Source organism: Stegostoma tigrinum, chromosome 4, assembly GCF_030684315.1.
Source record: "Stegostoma tigrinum isolate sSteTig4 chromosome 4, sSteTig4.hap1, whole genome shotgun sequence".
NCBI lineage: Eukaryota > Metazoa > Chordata > Chondrichthyes > Orectolobiformes > Stegostomatidae > Stegostoma > Stegostoma tigrinum.
In genome coordinates this window covers 29,231,536-29,249,004 of record NC_081357.1, presented here as the reverse complement: position 1 = coordinate 29,249,004, position 17,469 = coordinate 29,231,536, and the positions used below count along the sequence as shown (strand labels likewise).

General features: G+C 43.2%; 1 protein-coding gene across 2 annotated transcripts in view; it reads left to right on the top strand.

Annotated features, from left to right (window-relative positions):
- Positions 1-8,009: 8,009 nt before the first annotated feature.
- Positions 8,010-17,469, top strand: part of prdm1a (PR domain containing 1a, with ZNF domain) — a 93,669-nt gene continuing 84,209 nt past the window's right edge. The window contains exons 1-3 of one of the 2 annotated variants that reach the window (XM_059645256.1): positions 8,010-8,098; positions 9,388-9,478; positions 10,390-10,462. The gene's annotated coding sequence lies outside the window, so the exon portion shown is untranslated. Of the gene's footprint in view, positions 8,099-9,161; positions 9,272-9,387; positions 9,479-10,389; positions 10,463-17,469 lie in introns of those variants that run through there. The other variant, XM_059645255.1, reaches the window with a different exon arrangement.

Genomic DNA, 17,469 nt, shown 5'->3' with positions numbered 1-17,469 from the left:
GTTTGGCCACATCTGGAATATTGTGTCCAGTTTTGGTCGCCTCGTTACAGGAAATATGTGGAAGCGTTGGAAAAGGTGTGGGGGAGATTTACCAGGATGTTACCTGGAATGGAGAGACGGTCTTACGAGGAAAGGTTGAGAGAGCTAGGGCTTTTCTCTTTAGAACGACAAAGGATGAGAGGTGACTTGATAGAGGTGTACAAGATGATCAGATGTATTGATGGAATAGCCACCCAGAGACTTTTTCCTAGGGTGGAGGTAGCTATTACGAGGGCACATAGTTTTAAAGTGAGTGGAGGTGGATATAGGGGTGACGTCAGAGGTAGGTTCTTTACTCAGAGAGTGGTAGGGGCATGGAATGCATTGCTGGAGAGGATAGTGGAGTCAACCTCATTAGGGGCATTTAAGAGGCTATTAGATGTGCATATGGATGATAGTATAAGGTAGCAGTGGACGTTAGATAGACCTTAGGATTAGGGTGAAAGTTCGGCACAACATAGTGGGCCGAATGGCCTGTATTGTGCTACTGTTCTATGTTCTATGTTCTAAGAAAGTATGCTCCCATTAACATCATTTCCAGTCCATGAAAAAAAGTGAAATTAATTATCAAGAAGTTAAGATGAAAACCTTGTGCACACAAGTAACCCAGCTGACAACAGCCAGCGTAGATTCAAAAAGGGAAGATCTTATCTGGCCAACCTCTTTGATTTCTTTAAGGAAGTGACAACCCAAGTGAGCTGTGGTAAGCCCCGTGACAAGGTTTACTTCAACTTCCGACAGCAGTTTGGCAAAGCTCCACACGAAAGGCTCTTGGTTAAACCTATCATTGCATGGATTTGGGGAAAACATTAGGAGTGAAGAGGGAACTCACTGAAGTGTGAGAAAGAATTAATAAAGCATTTTTCTTAATGTGCCAGAGAGGAAAAAGGAACATATTGGGCAGTGACTGGGTATTCATTCTGTTACTGTTTCTAATTAATGCAAATGACCTAATTCAAGAAGCGACCAAATTGGAGATACTACCTTAATTATTAACTGCCCTCAGAAATGGCCAAGCACATCATTCAGTTCAAGACTGTAAGTTGTCGGAGCAGAAGTATGCCAATCAACTCACTGAGCCCGCATCACCATTCAGTGAGATTTTGGTTGAACTGCAAATTCTCAGCTCACTGCCCTGACTTTTCCCTAAAGTCCTTGTTTCTCTTACGGATTAAAAAAAATCACATTTGCCAAGGGTAATTAAAGATGGACAACAAGTGTCTGTCCTTCCCGGCAATGCTCAAATCTCATGGAAGAATAAAGGAAAAAAGATTTTGTGCTCGGGCACAATCAAGAAATTATATTCAAAATACACTAATTAGTTTACAGTTTCTATTAAAAGTTATTTGTATCCTTCAAAAGGTGAAATCTTTCCTAAGTCAGTACAATCCAGCAATTTAATAGAACAGAATTGTACATTATTTTCTCACTTATAATGAGTATTCTTTGATGTATTTAGGAATGGTAACCTGTTGAAGTTTTTTTTTAGTAAAGCTTAAAATTGTTTATCAACAATAGTTAAGATTCTTCTTAAGTCTCCAGTTCTTCACCTTTGAGTGCCCTGATCTTAAATCACTAAAAATTATCTTTAAAATTTTATACTGAGCTATTAAATAACTTTATATGTGTACTCTAATAAGCAATAACTAGAAAGGAAAATTAGCACATGTTGAAGAGAGTCCCTCAAACAAAGCAATAAAAGAAATCTTGCAATGTTGAATGAAGAGATTGTAGTCAGTTTGTGTATGGGATCTTATGTGAGTGAATGAAATCTTAATCCAGAATGACAGAATATAGAAAACACAAGTGTCAGTAACTTTAGGTGGAATTCACTTGCATTTCAAATTTCCTCTTCTTTTGCACTGGCTCAGATAATTCCACCAGATTGAAATAGTGGTGCTAACACCACGCCAATGCCTTCAGGAAAATAATGAGAGAAAAAAGGAAGAAAGCTGAGAAAAATACAACCCACACACCTGCAGAAATGTTATTCAGGCTTAGGGGAAATTACAATGGGGAATTTATAACCTCATGAACATGATACTTCTGATTTATAATGTTAATTCAAAACCATCAGATCGCCACAGTGTCTAATAGGTTAAAATATTGCACATATAGTTCTCTATTATTGGTAAGTGCACTTTTACTTGAGCAACGTGGAGATTATGAAAAATATGTTTTATGTTGACTGAATGTCTGTTGTGTAAGCAATGAAGACAAAGATTTTTCATAGATCATAGAATTCCTACAGTGTGGAAACAGGCCCTTCTACCCAACAAGTCCTCACCAAACCTCAGAGCATCCCACCCAGGCCCATCCCACTGTAACCCACCTGATCTACACATACCTGAACACTGCAGGCAATTTAGTGTGGCCAATCCACCTCACCTGCACATCTTTGGATTGTGGGAGGAAACTGGAGCACCTGGAGGAAACCCACACAGACACTGGGAGAATGTGCAAACTTCACACAGACAGTTGTGTGAAGGCGGAATTGAACTCAGGTCCCTGGTGCTGTGAGGCAACAGTGCTAGCCACTGAGGCACAATGTCTTTGAAATGAACATGTAATGAGCATTTGTTCACTTTTAGTGAACAAATCAGGAAACAGGCTGCCAAAGACCACAATACAAAGGATGATAAAGCAGAAAGGTGGATGGAGGTTGCAGAACTTTGTTTCAGCCTAAATAATGTAAAATAAAAACAGAAAGTGGTGGAAAACATCAGCTAGTCTGGCAGCATCTGTAGAATGGAAAATTACTTCTCTTCAAGATAAAACCAAATGGGACTTGGCATGTTAAGCCTTTTTCTCTCTCCACAGATTATATCATCTGTTGGCTTTCCTGGCATTAGAAGCAGTCTGGAGAAGGTTCTCTAATCTGATACAAGATATGGAGGGATTGTCTTATGAGGAAGAGGTTGAGTACATTAGGCCTGTATCCATTAGAAGATAGAAGAAGAAAGGAAACCATATTGAAAAATGCAAGATTCTTAGTAAAGTTGACAGTGTAGATAAGGAGAGGTTGTTTTCCCTTGTGGGAAAGTCTAGGACCAGAAGTCATGATCTCAGAATGGGGAATTGTGAATTTAAGACAGAGATGAGGAGGAATTTCTTCCTCCAGCTGCTAGCAAATCTATGGAATTCTTTACCAGGGAGGGCTATTGAGTCTGGGTCTTCAAGTACATTCAAGGCCAAGATATACAGATTTCTATATATTAAGGGAATCAAGGGTATGGGGAAAAGGCAAGGAAATGAAAGTTGAGAATTTTCAGTGCTGCCAAAACTCTATTCAATGGTGGTGTAGACTCAATGAGCTGAATGGTCAACTTCTGTTCTTATGTTTTATAATCTAAAGCTGAGTTTCTCCAGCACTTTCCGCTTTAATTTCAGATTTCCAGCATCCACAACATTTTGCTGATACTTTTCTGTCTAAGCCCTTTACTAAATATAACAGGGTCTGGTGTGTTGAGGATTGTAATCACAAAAGCATACAACACAGGATGGGGCCATCAGCTCACTAAACCCCTTTGAAAGTGCAAGGTAATTAGTTCAACTTCTTTGCCCTCTCCCATGGTCCTGCGACTTTTTTCCCACTGCAATGATTTATCCGTGTCCCTTCTTGAAAGCTGTTATTGAATATATCGTATTTATTCCTACAGGGATGGCATTCCTAAAAGAACAAAAGCTCACATATTTAAAAATATACATATGTTCCCTTAGTTCCTTTTTCAATTGACTTAAATTTGTCTTTTGTTCATCTAGTGCCTTCCCCAGCCAGTAGAACAGTTTCCACATAATTCCTGCATTAAAACTTCTGTGAATAGATTTGGTTCTTCCTGTGATAGATTGACCAATCCCAGTTGTAAGTGGCCAAAACGGCCGAAACATTGAGTTGCTACTAATCTCCTCAAACCCAACCCCCTTCAATCATGAATAATATTGACGGATTGGCCGTAGTCTATTAAGGTCATGAGACCATATGATATAGCAGCAGAATCAGGCCATTCAGCTTGTAAAGTATTTCCACCATTGGATCATGGCTGCTATGTTTCTCAAACCCATTCTCCGGCCTCCCCTCATAACCTTTGAACCCCACACTAATCAAGAACCTACCTATCTCTTGACTTAAACATACTCGATGACGTGGTCTCCAGAACCTTGTGCGGCAATGCGTTCCACAATCTTCAGAGATGTCCCTCTCTTCAGCAAAGTCTCCCCTTTTTTCCCCCACTGTTTTATCAAAACATCGAATTGGAAAATCGTATCACTAACATTTCAAATGCCCAATGCCTGTGTTTTCAATGGCTTCAGAGAGTTGGTCTTTGCATGCTGACACACAAAGCTATTGAATGCATGAGGTGAACGCTTGACACAGAAGCAGCTCATCAATTGTTGCAGAAACGACTTAAAAGACTCAACAACTCCGAAAATGTAAATAAACAAACCTCTTTGCCTTGTGTGACTCTCAATCAGCGGGAGTGCTTTTGTTATAGGGCAAAATACTCTTGTTTTTATCTATGGGAGAGAGAGAGGGGCGACTGTTTCTGCAATGTACGCAGACAGGAGATTGAGCAGGTTCTTCCATTGCACAGTGTAAATGTCCTTGTTAGAAGTGTCTTCACACAACCATTTTTCATTTCCAAGCGATATATTTAACTTAATGGGAAATTGACAATTCGGGTCTTTACAGAGCCGTTGTTGCGGTTATTCAGTTCTATAGCAGACTGAGTCTGGACTGGACCATACTTTGAGCCTCGGCGGTAAATTGTGCTCAACAGCGCCTGTAGGAGCTCAAGACCGCATTCGGATAAGGCAGCCGCTGCTACCTTACACTGGGGAGGTGCACCACTTGCTGTGAGCTCCAACACCAGTGTTGATAGATAGAGTCCAGGATAGCTGTCTTCCTGGTGCTGACGGCCAAGCCAAACTTTTTTTACAGGAGTCAAAAAACTCCAATCGTTTAACCGCAGACTGGCTACATTACAGAAGGAGGCCATTCAGCTTCTCTCGAAGCAACTCAGGGAGTTCCAAATCCCTGAATTTTCCCTCATTTTCTCCCTATCAATTATCCAGTTGCTTTTTGAAAGGCATGATTGGAGTTCCATTAGACTTCAGGCAGTCCATTCCAAAACCAGTAAGAATAATTTTGCATCACAAAGCCTTTATCTTTTTCCCTCATAAAGATATTCATTGTCGCACAGTCACAGAGTTGTACAGCCGGAAACAGACCCTTCTGTCCAACTCATTCATGCTGACCAGAAATCCTAAATTAATCTAGTCCCGTTTGCCAGCATTTGGCCTATATTCCTGTAAACCCTTCCTATTCATTTACACATTCAGATGCCTTTTAAATGTTGTAATTGTACCAGCGTCCACCACTTCCTCTGGCAGCTCCTTCTATTCACGCACTACCCCTTGCGAGAAAAAGTTGCTCCTTGTGTGTTTCCCCTCCCTTCTATATCTGTGCCTACCTGGAAATAAATCCGGGCATTGCCGGGGACCCTCAACAGGTCTGGCAGCATCTGTGCAGAGAACCCTCTGCCCTGATTTCTCACCAACACCTCCATCAAATCGCTTCTCATTTTATCCCCTTCTTGGAGACCTTGATTTGGGAAGAGGTGGGGGCGCACAATGCTCACGAGAGAGCAAAAAGAGTTAATGTTGCAAGGATAAGGAGCTACCTGTGGCTAACTCATTCAGAAGATACTTGGGGTACGTACACGCACACACAACCCAAACCATAATCATTTAAGTCGTTGCTTATGTTGTGAGATCAGTAAAGTGTGCACGAAGGCATTGTCTCCAGAAAGCCACAATAAACTTTCTTGCACTGAAACAGGTATTGTTTGTGGATAATGATTGTGGTTGATCAGCCATGATCATAATGAACGGTGGTGCTGGCTCGAAGGGCCAAACGGCCTACTCCTGCACCTATTGTCTATTGTCTATTGTGAGCCATCTGTTGAGAACGATTCATAAGCGCTTAGAGACACTTCTCGCTCTAGCTCAGATCCAATCTGTACCACACCCAGGCTTTGTGCTACCTCGCCGCTATCATCCCCCCAATTCTGTTTTCTCTACTTAATCAGATGAAAGAGGCCAAGCAAAACATTCTCGCATGAGAAAAGTGGCCGATTGTGGCGTATCATTCCAGAGGGCTGTTATTTCACAGCTACTTTTATTGTTATTCTTTCGATCAAGTGAAAATGGTTCCAATCGGGCTATTTGCACAGGCTTTTAAAATGTAACAAGCTGCTAAAACTGACGGACAGGTCTACCTTGGTCGCACTGGGGGAGGCCATTCTGTTTCGCAAAAGCTCCTCGACAGCCATCTAACACTGGAGAGTCATGAACGCACATACACAAAAGGTGTGATATTTCAGAAACAGAAAGCAGGAACGAAATTGCCTGTGAAATATTTCACGTTCTCTCTGTATTTCACTGGAGCCAATGTGAAAGCATGCTGCGAGTGTGACATGAGTCACTGGGATATGGCTAATGTTAAGTGAAAGCGGCCTGGGTGAGAAAACAAGTTTCGGGCTGGATTTGGGCAGGCGTCAGTATATCCCTGATCATCCCCCACCACCAACCACCATTACCCACACCCCCCCCCCCCCCACACGCCCCTATTAACTCTGAACTGCACCTCACACAAAACCGAGAAAATAACCGAGATCATGGTCTTAATTTGGGGGCTTATTGACAAGACTCCATTAAGCAGTTATTGCAATGGTTGGGTTTCTGCTCAGGAATGCCGACAAGTTTGAGTGAACAGAAAGACTTCATTCAGTAGCTAAAGGTGGGCTTTTATTTTTCTGTTTTATCACGGATTTCTCTATGACACCTAAAAGTTAGCTAACAGGTGTTGCCCAACATGCCAGCACCACCCCTCCCAAACACCCAGAGAAACAAACGCTCCCCTCTCACTGAGCTTTCTCTCAGCACCTGATTCAAAACTTCAGGGGGTGAAACATACGAGCGGCCAATCTCCCAGCATTTGGCCAATGTAGATATAGAGCCAGCTCATGAAATATTCACAACTCTCTCTCTCTCTCCCCTTCCCGAATGAAAAAGGTGCACTGATAGCAAGCAGCTCAAACAACCTGCAATTCACCCTGTCCTGGCACTGGCCTCTAGGCTAATCAATCACACGTCTTAGAAAGAGAGAGAGAGAGAAAAGCCCTTTCGCCCAGCTCACCACCTAGCCTACAATCCTCTACATTCAAGGTGGGTCCACGTTTCTTTAATATCGTTTCTACCTTGGTCCCAAACTCATCGAATCCAGACATTTCTGCAAAGGAAGAAGTCTTTTTTAAAAATAAATAAAACAACTATACCGAAGGGTAAAGCTGACCCCGCTTTACGAGGTTTGCTGCTGGGAAACGTGCTAAGTATAGGCTCTGTAATATTGGAAGCGGGTGAAATGTTTGCAAGAGACTTGTTTTTTTTAATGTTTGAAAGGTTAAAATAATTCCCTGTTCATTACTCAAGTTGTAAGAGTGCGCGGAGGTGTAGGAAACGATCTTGCACAAGATTAGTGGGGGGTTCGTGGGGGAAGAGAGAAAAATAGCCCGATGTCATCTTTCTAAGAACGTTTCGAAAGGGAAATGCGATCAATGGGGTGACGAGTTCTCAAGTAGGACTAAAAGTATCTAAAATACGGACTTTTACGTTCACAGATGGAGAGAGCCGCGAGAAGCCGGTGCCGTTATAGGATGTCAATATTTGGGAAGTGAGGGGCATCTGTTTCCCCCCTTCCCCAAACCCCACCTCCCGCCCCATATGACTGGAAAGGTGCGGTGGATCGATCTTCGAGCGCTCATTCTGTGAAAGGAGGGAGGATTATTTCTTGCAACAAGAAACACGGCCTTTCCGGGAACTGGGATCGCTTTACCGAGGGGCAAGCGTGGAGTCACTGCGCCGTTTTAAAAACCTCCCACAGTGTGCCGCCGCTCGCTTCACCCCTGAACTGTAAGAGCAAAGCTTCCACAGCAGCACTGTCTAACTGTCTGCTTTCTCAAACAACAGGCGGCCCTGATCACTGCACCTCCGATGTCCGGTCTGTTTCTGTGGTAGACTATTGTCAGGGGTTCTGACCCGAGTGCTGCAATTCGGAATGTTCACCACTTGTTACTGTTTAGTGTGTGTGTGTGTGTGTGTGTGTGTGTTGAGAGAGAAAGAGGGAGAGGATGGTTCTCTCCTAAACACAGCAGCGGCAGGTTGCCGTAAACCAACCTTCCTTCCAAATGTCCCATTGCTTGAAATTCAAAAATCTCCACCGGTCTTTTGCAAACAGGACTTCATTTCAAAACGATTCTCTTAAATTTTTGAACAAAATCTGTCGGACGCATCAGAGAAATTCACTAGACCCATATCGTCCCAAACAAGATCAGCATCGCCTGAATTCTGACAGGTCCCTTGCTTTCTAATCTTTTGTGTGTGCTGCTGTGTCCTGCAGTTTAAACCGCATGGAAAGGCAATGTCGGGGTTGGGGGGGGGTGCGGGGTGAGGGGGGAAGGGGTGTCGGAGGGAGCTTATCCCAAGGGAACGCATCGTCACAAAACGCACGATTTTACGTGGAATCATAAAGGCCGTTCATCCCATCGAGTCTGTACTGCCGCTTGTGTGACCAGTTGTGTCCTATGCATTTCTCTCCCATGGACATTTAAAATCCCTAATGCATCGCAAACCTTCACGCCCAGGGTAATGAAGACTATCCGTTTTGGAAAGTGGTACGCGTTCCCCTTCTAACCCGGTGGCGGTGTGGTAAAGCCGGAGGAGGGGTAATGGGGAACATCTCTAATTCAGACCAGGTCAGGTCAGATTCCTTCCTCGGGCCCTCACTGTCGCAGGGGCCGGGCAGATCGAAGCGAAAGTCGAACGATTCCCCAATTTTGTTTGTGAATTTGGTCCTTTTCGGGTGTCCCGAAGATGTTGGCGGAAAGTGACTGAGAGCCACGTGTGGGGAGGTGAAAGCAACGAAAAGTTGCCCAGTCATCCCGACTGGAGAAGTGGAACAGGTTAAAAAAAACAATATTGAGATATGTTCCATGACAGAAACAGAGAAGGAAGGGGGTGAAGAACAGCGGGTGACTACAGTGAGTACGCTGGGGTCAGTGGAGGTGAGAACAGGATTAAAACCAGGAACAGATAAACGACCGATGTCCAGAGAATGTTCCTGAAAGACCAAGACCCGAGATCTCCTGGGGGAACATTAAACCCAGCCTGAAATGTATGTAGAGTTTACCTCCGAGAGAGAGACAGAGAGAGAGATGAAAAGTAGAGGTTTCTTCTTTATTTCCCTAGATAATGAGATTCCTATTTCATGCAAATTTTTTTATTTCACAGGTGCAAGTTATATGACCCGGAACCTCGGTGACAGAACTCTCTCTCGGCGGTGGACTCAGACCAGTCCAGCTCCGGGCCCCTGGGAGTCCAGGTGAGCAAACAGCATCCAAAAACAACGCCAGAAAGTAGCGGGGCTGGAAAGCGTGCTCTTTTACTGGGATCTCGGCTTCTTTCTGGTGGGTTTTGGGGGAAGGTCAACCAGGTGAAATGAATCCAGCCGGGGTGATTGTATAGCCATAGGGGGAGAGGATGGAATTCTACTGCCCTGACATGGCCCCCCAGCCCCCGCCACCCCACAGCCCTGCAACAATTCCTCCTACCACATTTACAACCGTGCAACATCTGCTCCTGTTAGGAAGTGGGACTGATCGGCAAGTCTTTCAAAGCGCCAGCACGGGCAAAGACGGGCAGAATGGTTGCAGCAGGAGACAGAGAGTGTAGGTTAGGGTGGAGAATTTTGGTTGTATGACAGAGCTGCGTTCAGCTCGCTCCGGCCGGGGATACACTTAATAAGTTGGGAAGCAGCTTCTGTAAACTGAGTTTTCTAACTCCCCTCCGACACGTTATTCCCAGAGGCTGAAATCCCCGCTTTAGAATTCCACAGCGGTGAACTGTCCGAAAAGTTCGCCCCCACCGCTATACCCTGCTCACTTTAAGATGAGGAAATGCTGAAAATAAGCGCAATGTCAGGGTATTGTTTATTAATATCTCCCCCCAACATATTCCCTGTGTGCTGCCGATTTGCGCTGTAATTTCAAACACTGGGTGGATTGGCGCGGGGGAATGGAAGAGTTTATCCGAGTTTCGTTTTGGATTTGGGGCTGGGGAAAACGGATGTCTCTGGAGATCTGTTAATCTGCCTCATCCCAACCGGGAAAAGAGAGCCGCGACACCTTTCAAAGCAGCAAGCTGGCTGGAATGTGTAGGTATGCAGTTGGCTGGGAGCCGAGCCCAGGTATCCTGGACGCGGAGGACTTGACTAGTTTTATTTTACTGTTTCAGAACCACATGCGGATCTTGTTGTTTTTGGCAAAACCGAGGTGGGAGGACCAATACAGACCCAGTAAGGGTGTGGGTAAGTTGTCTTGCCTTGTCTCTCTGCATCCTGTCACGTTTTGGATCATTGGGTTAACTGCTTGAAATTGTAGGGTGCGAGGAATCTGGTTTGTTTTGTTTTTATTAATCAAAGACCAACTCTTTGCTTCCAATTTCCCTGTCTTACCTGTACGATCTTGCACAGAACACCCTGAGCACCACACATAACTTCTCGCCTGTGTGTGTATGTGTGTCTGTGTGTGTGTGTGTTGTGTAAGTGCCTGCTAGCCCCTGCCCCTATGGAGCCAGAGCTGTGATCCCTCTCCCCTCGGGGATGTCCTGCACTGCTCCGGGTCCTCCAGTACCTGTTCCAGGGGCCCATGACTGCTGAAGCCTGGCCCAGTGCACCTTCCTCTCCCGCCACAGAGGGAAGAAAACTACCCCTCCAGTTCATGGGGCTAATTTTAAAAACCCTACGCCTAACTTTGCACACCTCCAGACGAAATTGCGGTAATTGGTTTCGTTTGGAGTTTCATATCATGTAGCAATGAAGGACAGACTTCCACCTCTCTTAAGCAAAATGAAGCATGTGTCTCTGGCAGTGCCACGCTGGGAAATCCCAGTATTTCACCATGCCCCTGTTCCTAGCACAGTCAACCATTTTTCATTTGTTAGAAATGCCTTTCTGAACAGCCAAAGACACAATGGAGCTGGCTCCTGCATGGCATTGAAAGTTTGGCTTGTTACCTACTCTTCTGTAAAACTGTTTCAGTTATAAGGCTAAATGTGTCATATTTTCTTTATTTAGATAACAATTTAAACACTATTGGGAAGTATTTTATTTAACACTCATGGTGTGTTTCTGTAGGATTTGCAACCATAATATTGACATACCTTGGCATCACTTCAACACTGCATTGTTAATGATCGGGGAACGTGTGTATATGCATCTGCTCATAGATTTTTTTTGCATGGTGCATTCTGTTTTAGTTTCATCTTCTAGTCACATTTCACTGGTTCGTACATTATTCTCCTAGTGTTATGAACTGTTTTTGTCTGTGCTAAACTATGGCATGAGGCTTGCATAACAAAACATCATATAACAAGTCTAGATGAAGAAGCCCTTTCCAAAAAAAGCAAAACTGCAAACTTCCAGTGATTGCACCTTCCATTTTCCTCAGTTAGTGTAGGATTCTGGCTTTAACTAAACTCCCTGGCAAACTAACTAAATTGGTGGTTATCCTTGAGGCAAAACAGTACTTTCTTATATTCTTAAAATTTAAGAATGTTTAGATTCTAGAGTGGATTTCTCACCAACACCCAATGCAAGCATTAAAAATTGTTGGGTGGATTGTAGCTTTAAATTGCAGAAGAACCTGAAATCATTAAACACTAATTATTCCTTCACCATCTTTGATTGACTTCAAATCCATTAATTGTGATTGTTTCCCACTGGCACAAAGCGATCCCTGGATTCATATATGCTGATACATTTTTCTTCCAGTAGGTTCATTGGTCTAGTCATCAGGAATGGTAACTCTGGATGACTTTCTCCACCATCTCCCACATAAGCTGCCAACCCCCACCATCTGGCACCTCACAATGTCAACCACAAGTAAGACATTGACCACCAATCACTACATCTCATCTCACACTGTCTGGCACCCACACAACATGCCATAATAACAAAGACAATGGAGGAGCTCCTTGATTTATGTTAAAATGGCCACACTGCTGCTATGATCATGTTACTAAGTCATTAGCATGTTCTCCACTGTACAATTGCAACACTTCCAGTCCATGTTTGTGACCTCTTAGAGTGAGAGTGATCAAGTGAGCAGCAGCAAGTTATAAATTCTGAGTATTTCCATTTTAAAGCTTGAGGTAAGGCTGAATATGATCCTTGTCACCTGAGAGTTATGACTTCTCTCATGAAGATAAAATGTAAATCCAGATGTAAATGGATTTCAACCAGGTCTTAAGAGACTAGTCCCCTCACCTACAAAGCAGCTCCTATTATTCCACAGGCACATCAAGTTTGGCAGCTTCATTCTAATTTCTTTAAAACAGGTAAATTTTTACAAATTTACACAACTATTTGAATTGTCACAATGATCATTTACATTTAAGCAACAGCTATAAAAATATTTTCCAATAATTTTAGTCACATCAAAAGTGGTTGCTTAGCTTCTTCAAGGTGGAAGCCTGGGTCATCTAATTTATTAAATTGATAGAATGCAGAACAGCTGTTTTGCTTAAAATTGCATTCCATCCATCCCCTAATGCTTCAGAGAGGAAACTGTGAAATTCTGGCTCTTTTACATTGATGATGCAGCCGGGTTGATTTTCATTGCAGGCACAACAATGTAATTGCTGCAAGGTTGTATTAAACAGTGTGGTTCTTCATTGCGCTACAAAACTTGTAATTGGCATCAGTCCATCCTTATCACATTCCAATTGTATGCAATAAATTAATTAGGGTGCCGTTCATTGCGCTAATTGCTTCTGGGTAATGAAGTCAAAATCCTGCTGGGCTTTGTTGGGAGCTGTGTGCAATGTGTTTTGATAGGGCCTTGACAACTGTTGGTTTTTCTTTCCCCGCTCTGTGGAAGATAGTGCTTTTAATTCATCCATGGTTCTGTGGCTTTCTCTTTTTTGATGGCAGAGGGTGGGGGTGGGGATGGGTATGGGGATCGGGGGAGGTGTTTTGTGTGAATTATATAGATCATTTTATTTTCAGCCCTCCAGGCTTGCCAAGTCAAACACAATGTTAAATATTTACGACCTTCTGTGTTACTGATACCTTCACCCATTGTAAAGAAACAGATACCGTTGCTGGCAACTGTTCCTGAACTGGCATGTTTGCTTCACTCTCTCTCTCTCTCTCTCTCACACACAAGCACACACTCTTGTCTGCTGCCCTTTCTGCAATGTTAAGTTAGATAAACATTTGCTTCTCAGTAATTATGGCTGAGGCAACTCCGCCTTGCCATGCACTGTGCAGCCATCCGCGGATTACCACACATGCTGTGCCTGCCTATTTGACACACGCACAGATGGGCAAGTTTGCAGCTTCTCTGCTGACCATAGGGCAAGGGAACCATTCGCACTGCAGCAGGCAGGGTCATTCAGGCTTATTTTGGGGGAATCCTTTTACATGTCTGTATAAGGCGATGAAAAAAAACATCTCTCGTGATCCAGGTGGTTACAAGGGGTTCTGAAAGATTTAGAACTCCTACAGAGAGCCACTCTGACAGTATTCAAATATGCAAGGAATTTTAGTGGAGGTGATTTGTGGAATACTCTGACCTTTTGGTTGTGTATACTTTTCTGGGGTTTTTCTCTTATTGTTTCAATTGCTTCTTGACTCTTGTGTTGTATTCTTGAGTGAATGCAATATTTCATAAGGTTCCAAATTTTTCATTGCAGTTGTTTCTAAGTACTGAACTGAAGCACTGAAGTAGTTTTTCAATATAAGCTGCTCTGTGCACTTATCACTGCTCTCAGAATGCCGCCAAAGAGTTTTACTTCTAATAAGTTACTTTTAGGCATAGATAAGTAAATGAGAGTGAATTACATGGTGGTATAAGAGTATCAGAAAAGGACAATTTCACTGTCTGGTAAAAAGATTTTTTCCTTTTTATTTAAAAACCAAAATCTAAGTTAAGAATTCTTCTTTGTCAACTTCTTCAATGATCTGGGCATTGCTACAGAGACCAGAAAGTCCTGTCTGTATCGACTAGCCTGGTCTCAATCTGGGGAAAAACAAGTGTGTTATAATCTTAAATGGATAAGTGAGGGCACAAAACAACTAGAGTGCCCACTCCCGGGAGGCCATGTTAGAAGGGACATATGTGAGGAGAAGATTGGACTCAGCCAGGAAGGCCTCCAATAACCTTGCCTACACCAAGGGTGGCGCCGTGGCTCAGTGGTTAGCACTGCTACCTCAGAGCACTTGGGACTGGGGTTTGACCCCAGCCTTGGGTGACTGCATGGAGTTGCACATTCTTGTCCACAGCTGTATGAGTTTCCTCCAGATGCTCTGCTCCCCAGTCCAAAGATATGCAGATTAGGTGTTTTGGCCATGGTAGATTTGGTGTTATGGGGATAGGGTGGTGTGTGCATCAGGGTTGGATGTTCTTTGGTGGGCTGTTGCAGAATCGATGGGGCAAGTGGCCTCTTTCTGCACTGTACTCTATTTCAGTACTTCAACTAAATCATCATATGGAAATAGAGTATTGTAACCCCACATCAGTGTGCGTCTTCAGGAGGGGAAGATGGTGATACAGGGAGGTGAGGTTGCAGACAACCCTTGGTCTAAATAATAATGAAAATCAGTTGTTACTGCCTCCCCTAAAGTAATTAGCTGGGTGATTAGATTTCAACAATTCTTTGCAGAATCTTAGGTGTGTTATGTAATGTCAGGCTCTGAGATTATAGGTCCTCACACAATGCACAAACGTAGGAATTCTGTGTTAAAGTAGACCAAGGTTCAGCTCGTTCACCTTCCACCCTCCTGCTAGCTGCAATACTCCACAGAAATTGATTTTTTAGGTAGGTTTGCCAAAAGAATGATTAGATTTGTTCAGGTAGCTCTCTAATGGCAAATAAACAAGTAGAAACAGATGTAGGAAGAGCAAGGTGTTGGAATAATTTACTAAGAGCCTATACAGCCACAATTTTCAAATGGCCTTCTTCTGAACGTCATGGTTCTTTTAGGGTGATCCCAAATATTTTGCTTCATCCTGAGAAGTTTTCATTCTTTCTACAATTACAGCATTTGTCAACAATCAATGAATAGAAAAGGCTCCAGAAGACAAGAAATGTAGGGGCTGCCTTTAACTTTTTTTATATAAACTGTGCTAGGCGACATAGCCTGCCCTCTTGCTTTTCAAGTGTGGTTAACCAAACATGAGCTGGTCTCCAGCACCAGTTGTAATGAACTGTTAATGTTTTGGTTTGTTTAAGGATCATTGCAGACTGTAGGCAGCTGGAGGCTGCCCAAACACAGAAGTGTTTTCATCCAGAATAATATCCCTCAATGAGGTAGGAAAGAATGAGCTACCTGATTGCCAGTCAACAGCCTTGTCTTGTATAATTACCACCAAACATAGTATTTTTGCTGCTTTGATAGTAGAAGCACTTCATATTCCTTTGTTAGGTAGGGATGGGAACGTGAAAAGCATCTTAAGATTCAGGCAATTGCAAATGACATACAAAGCAAAGCATTCCAGTCAATATCCTCCCCCAAGTGAACAGGCAGCATGTTGACTGGAGTTGTCAGTGTTTTGTGGATAAGAGTGTTATTTTTTACTGAATTAGTAAAAGTGATTGCTATGTAGTTAGTTCAGTTTTACTGGAACTGTTGTAATCATTGACATATGAAAACTTTCCAAGTTGTTGCTCCAGATTTGTTTACAAGAAATTCATTAACTTGTTCAGTTGTGGGAAATGATCCTAAATTTAGGCAGAGAGTCATACAGCACAGAAGAGGCCCTTCAATCCATTAAGACTGCACCAATCCAGATAACTATCACCTATCTACACTTTCCAGCACTTGGTCCAAAGCCCTGAATGGTATAACATTTCAAGTGCTCACTCAAGTATTTTTTAAAAGTTGTGAGGTTTCCACCTCTTCTACTCCCAGACAGTGCATTCCAAATTCCTGCCAACTCAACCACTTCCCATTGTTGATTTTTTTTTAAAATCTGATATATTTTCTCCTTAAGTGGATTGTGCAAAATTTTGTTTTAGAATACTCCGCTAAAGTGCCTTGAAATGTTTCAGTTACCTTAAAGGTGCTATATGAGCCAAATTTGTGGTATGGGCTGTTGTTACTTGCCTCAGTTGCTCAGTGATTCCATTAAGGAATCAGTAAATGCTCAGTGATGAAAAATGCCAGTTTTCTAATTTAGTGAGGGATGCAGAAATTGAGTGTGTTCATTTACATTTAAAAGTCACCATCCCATACTAGCATCTTGAACACTTCATTTGTAAAACCAAATGAAGGGCAGATATCTGAACTGAACAAAGTCACCTTTTCTCACTATATAAACTTATTCCAAATGAACACAAATGCAGGTGAGATGCATCTCAGGGGCAGTTTGACTGCTGTTGTCTGATGTAGCTACTACTGAAAAGCCCCTAACATCTGCTGAAATTATAATTAGATTCCAGATTGAATTCTCCTTCTGATATCCCCATGAATTTGTGAAGTGAGTAGATGCTATTTTTGAAGAAGAGAAGCTCCTATTTACTAAGTTGGAGGATCTCTTTCAGGGTGGCAGGAGGAATATTGCATTTAGTCCCTGGATCAAGTCCCACTGACAGGACAGTTCCAGCAGAGGTGAAGACACATTGGTACACAGTCAGCTGGGAGTTACCTTGCGAGTTCTCGACACTGACTCCAGATCCCATGAAGTCTTATGGCTTCAGGTTGAAAGTGAGCAAAGAAACCGCCTGCTGATTATCACATACCATCATCCTTGGCTGATGAATCAGTAGCCCTCCATATTTGAATGACACTTAGAGAAAGCAATGAGGATGGCAAAGGGCACAAAACGTACCCTGGGTGGGGGGTTTCGATGTCCACCACCAACAGTAGCGAGGCAGCAGTACTACTGATTGAGCTGGTTGTGTCCTAAAGGACATAGCTGCTAGACCGGGCCTGCAGCAGGTGGTGGGGGAGCCAACATGGGGAAAAAACATACTCGACTTCATCTTACCAATCAGCCAGCTGCACATGCATGTGTCCATGACAGCATCAGTAAGAGTGACCACCGCACAGTCCTTGTGGAAACAAAGTCCAATCTTCACAGTGACAGTGCCCTCCATTGTGTTGTGTGGCCCTATCACTGAGTTCAAAGGGACAGACTTCAAACAGAATTACCAACTCAAGACTGGGCATCCATGAGATGCTGTGGGCCATCAACCGCAGTAGAATTGTACCCCAGCACAATCTGCAACCTCATGGCCCGGCATATCCCCCACTCAACCATTACCATCAAGCCAGGGGATCAACCCTAGTTCAATAGAGAGTGCAGGAGG